The sequence below is a fragment of the Silene latifolia genome, chromosome 3 (assembly GCF_048544455.1).
Source record: "Silene latifolia isolate original U9 population chromosome 3, ASM4854445v1, whole genome shotgun sequence".
NCBI lineage: Eukaryota > Viridiplantae > Streptophyta > Magnoliopsida > Caryophyllales > Caryophyllaceae > Silene > Silene latifolia.
In genome coordinates, this window is record NC_133528.1 from 99,009,473 (window position 1) to 99,014,259 (window position 4,787).

The following is a 4,787-nucleotide window of genomic DNA, read 5'->3' on the forward strand; positions in this document are numbered from 1 at the left end:
CACATTCCATACCAACCGAGGAGAACCTACCCAATGGTACTCCCACACCACAACACTTGACCGGTAATTTCATTGCAAAATCCGCACTTATCCAATTAGTCGAAAGAAGTCAATTTGAGGGCATGCCTAGTGACGACCCTCACTCTCATATGGAGACTTTTTGTGACTATTATGTTGCGATTTCACAAACCGGAGTGACTCAAGACCAAATTCGATGGGTCTTATTTCCCTTTTCTTTAATTGGTACCGCGAAACAATGGATAAAGAGCCTTGATAAGGCTACTCTTGGTATTGACTCTTGGAAGACATTGGCTCTTGCTTTCTACAAAAACTTCTACCCTCCGGAAAACACTAACATGCTAAGAGCCCAAATCACGGGGTTTAAACAAAGGGACGAAGAATCTTTGTATGAAGCATGGGAGCGATTCAAAGGAACTTGTCGCTCATGTCCTCATCATCGACTTAGCGAGTGGTTCTTGGTACAACAATTTTGGAATGGTCTTTATGAAGACTCCCGAAATATTCTCAACATGGGATCAAATGGTATGTTCACCGAAGTTGACGATAATCAAACATGGAACAAGATTGAGGAAATGGCGGTCCATAACTCACAATATAGTAGACCTCGGAAGGCTACTAGAGGAAGAAAGCATGAAGTGGACTCTATTACTCAATTGGGTGCTCAACTTAGTGCTCATATTGATACCATTAATTTAAAGTTTGAGAAGGCTATGGCTAAACTTGAAGAAGCCTCAAAATCACCAAAGCAACATGTTAATGCCATGGTGGCATCTTCATCAATTCCAAATGGAATATGTGAGAATTGTGGAACTTTGGGACATGACCAAAGTGAATGTAGGGGAACAAGTGAGTAAGTGAATGCTTTTTAAGCATACAAGATTGGTACCCCTTATTCCAACTATTACAATGAAAACACCAAATTCCATCCAAATCTCTCATACAAAAGCGAAAATGTTCAAAACCCTCAACCAACATACACCCCACCTCCAATGAGAAACCAAAATCAAAGACTCTTTTACAACCAAAACCAAGGTTTCCAAAATCAAACTCCATACACTCAATCAAATGACCATGGTTTTGATGTTCAAAAAGCGGTCCTCCAAATGCAAAAGAACCAACAAGAGTTTTTCACTCAAATGCAAAAGGATAGCCAAGCAAAAGACATCACAATTAATAACATACTAGCTCACACAAAGATGTTAGAGACCCAAATGTCTCAATTCGCATCTTCAAGTTCAGAAAGACAAAAGAGGCAATTAACACCTCAAGGTAATCCCCCAAGACAAGAATCGGTGAGTGCCATCCATTTGAGGAGTGGTACAAGGTATGAAGGGCCGAAGGAGCCCGTTGATGAAGATGTTGTGAATGCTAGTGACAAGGAAAGAGTTGATGAAAACTCTAAAGAAGAAGAACCCACCATTCAAGAAGTTTCAAAGAAGGATGAAGAGAAGGCCAAAGAAAAGAAGCCTATTGTGATTAGACTTCCATTCCCGAGTCGTCAAGCTAAGCCTAAGTTTGATGACCAACTTGGAAAATTCATAGAGATTGTGAAGAATTTAGAAGTCTCAATTCCATTTACGGAATTGATCAACCACGTCCCGGCCTATGCAAAGTATATGAAAGATATCCTTACAAAGAAGAAATCAATCCGGAAGCTTGAGACTATTGCTTTTACTAAAGTAAGTAGTGCTATTCTTCAAGGAAGTTCACCTCCAAAGCTCAAGGATCCGGGAAGTTTCTCCATTCCATGCACTATTGGTGACACCACGATCAACAAAGCTCTATGTGACCTTGGGGCAAGTGTGAGTGTTATGCCATATTCGGTAAGCAAGAGGCTAGGCATGGGAGAACTCAAATGCACCAACATCACGCTTCAAATGGCGGATAGATCAACAAAGACACCATTAGGGGTATGGGAAGATGTTCCCATGAGAATTGGAAAATTCTTCATCCCGGTGGATTTCGTTATTGTTGACATGGAAGAAGACTCCAACATTCTTATTATTTTATGAAGACTTTTCTTGCACACCGCGGGAGCGGTGATCGATGTAAAGCATGGAGAACTCACCCTTGAAGTGGGAGATGAAACCATCACTTTTAATCTTGACAAGACTATGAGAGCTCCCCGATTGCATGACCCATGTTTTATGGTTGATCACTATAGACGGAAAGATGATACGAAGAAGTTGGAATTTCAATGGAAGAAGAAAGTGGATGATGCTCCATCAAAAGAGCAAGGATATTGCAATATTGAGAGCTTGAAAAGCTCACCTATGACAAGTGAAGAAGAAGGCCTCATTGGCCAAGACAAGAAAGAAGGAGAGTTGTCTTCATCAACTCAAGAAATTTTTAGTAATCAAGTAGACGAAGTATGCGGTCTTTGGGATGATGAGTTTGAAGGGATATTCAATCCCTATATTGGTAATGCTATAACCCAAGACCATCATGGAGAACAACAAGTGCAAAGGTCTATTGAGGATCTTTATCATGATAATGAGCAAGCTTTCGACTACTTCTTCAAGGTGTTGAGTAACATCAACAACACCTTGAACATGCCCCTTGACATCTCACATTGGATGAGAGTTTGGTGGAGTCCTCCCTAAACCACCATTTGTAAATATTCTAACTCCCTAACTTGCATTTCAATTATTGTATTGCATTTTTGTCATTTTTGGATTTACATTTTTATGCCTTGATCAAGATTTTCATCATTTTGAGAGAAGTGAGGGAGGGACTTATGAGTTTATTGATGTGTAGTGCTTTGCCTTAGTGTGGGGTAGCAATTACCTAGGCTATTCATGCCTTTGTAGCGCCCCTATAATGAAGAACACAAGAATTAAAGAATGAAATGACACAGGTTACGAAGCACCCACGGATGGACCTAAATCCGTGTGGTCGAGGAAGAATCTGAGCGGCCCGACGGATAATCCGCTCGTCTTGAAAGAACCCGAGCGTCTAAGGCATAAGACGCTCGTCTTATGAAGCTGCAAGAAATATTTTTGGGTCTGACTGTGAATCCGAGCGTCCTATCAAGGAATGCGCTCATCTCAGTCAAGACGGTCATCTAAGAAGAAAGACGCTCGTCATTTTACTGCTAAAATTTGGGATTTTTCACTGGAAAGGAATCCGAGCGTCCTAAGCGAAAGACGCTCGTCTCAGCTCAAGAATCCGCTCGTACTTCCTGCAATCCTCTCATCCCATGCGTCTTTTTCTAAACCCAGAAATTGAAGAATCTGAGCGTCCCGATACTGAAGCCGCTCGTCTCCCTTTGCAATTCAAAAACTAACGGGTCTTTTAAACCCCCCTTTCCCATTCATTTTCATTATTTCAAAACACATACACTACCCAAAACCCCAAAACCCTCATCCTCTCCATCAACAAAAACCAATTTTCTCAACCAAAATCAACCACATCAAATCCAAACTTCCTCAAAAAAAAAAATAATCACTCCTTTAGCAACAACATGTGATTCAAACACCAAAATCTTCAAGTTTTGAGTCGATTTTTAGGATACAAGGCAACCTTCATCTATCCTAAATCGATCTGGGCATCACTAGAAATTGAAGATTTCAAGCTTTCATTGGTGTTACCAAGCAAAGGAGTATGGCAAGAACAAAAGGTGGAAGCAAGGCACCCCAAAAGAAGACACTTTCTAAGAGGCAACAAGCTCTTCAAAACAAACAAGCATCAAAGGCATTGGTAGTTCATAATGCAAGGCTGGAGATTCAAGAACAAGGTTCTCCTATGGAAGAGACTACTTCTACCACTCCGGTCATTGAACAATTAGCCGATTATCCAGATGTAATTTTCACTTCCGACTCCCATAGAAAGAAATTTATTCTCTTTGCTAAGAAAACCATCATGCCTACTAAGTTCATTTGTGAAGATGCATTGTCAAAATTGAGTGTTCTTGAGTAAACTAAGACCTTTTTCGAGTCTATGGGTTTGAGTAAGTTGTTTGCAATGCAAGAATTGACATACTCCTCCCTCACCTTAGAGTTTTTGAGCTCTTTGAAAGTCACAAAGGTGGAGACCCAAACCATTATTGAGTTTCGTCTTGAAAATGTTGATAGATGCGTATCTTATGACGAAATGGGTAAAATATTTGGCCTTAGTGATAATGCGACTTTTATAAAGAATCCTACCAAGTATGACCCCGCTTCTCTTTGGATGGCCATTTTCGGAAAGAAATTCGTATCTTATCATGATTGTCGTGCTCTCTTAGTCCATCATCCGAGCATTAGAGTATGGCATAAGGTCATTGGGAATACTTTGATATCTAGGAAAGGTACAAATCATCTTACCAAACTTGATTTTATTCTTCTTGAGTCGGCTTTGAACATTGGGAGAAAGTTTACCAAGCCATACAATGCTTTACGACTTTTTATTGATCGATGGCTTAATGTTGATTGTGGCAAAGAAGGCACGGCCTTTATTACCAATGGAGGATTAGTTACCTCTTTGGCTAAGCATTTTAACCGAGATTTCAACAAGAATAACATTTATACACCGGTAAAAGGATGCCATCTTATCGATTTGCCCACCATGATTCTAAAGTTCAAATGGGTCAAGAATGATACTCTTGATAACAAATTTGGGTGGTTGACGAATGAAGCTAGATCCTTCACACTGCCTAGCAAAATTTGCCGCTTGAATGTTCATAGACCAAATTACCTTCTCCCACTTTTCGAAGAGACCGAATACATCATTCAACACCAAGGGAAAGAAGTTGTCGAGCCCTCCTCCATCATTATCACCCCACCTTA

The 4,787-nt window shown here is 40.3% G+C and overlaps 1 non-coding gene across 1 annotated transcript; it reads right to left on the reverse strand.

The window, feature by feature from the left end:
- Nucleotides 1-356: 356 nt before the first annotated feature.
- LOC141650623 (small nucleolar RNA R71) lies at nt 357-463 on the reverse strand. The gene has a single exon (XR_012546645.1). It is a non-coding gene; the product is annotated as a small nucleolar RNA R71 (small nucleolar RNA).
- Nucleotides 464-4,787: the final 4,324 nt, after the last annotated feature.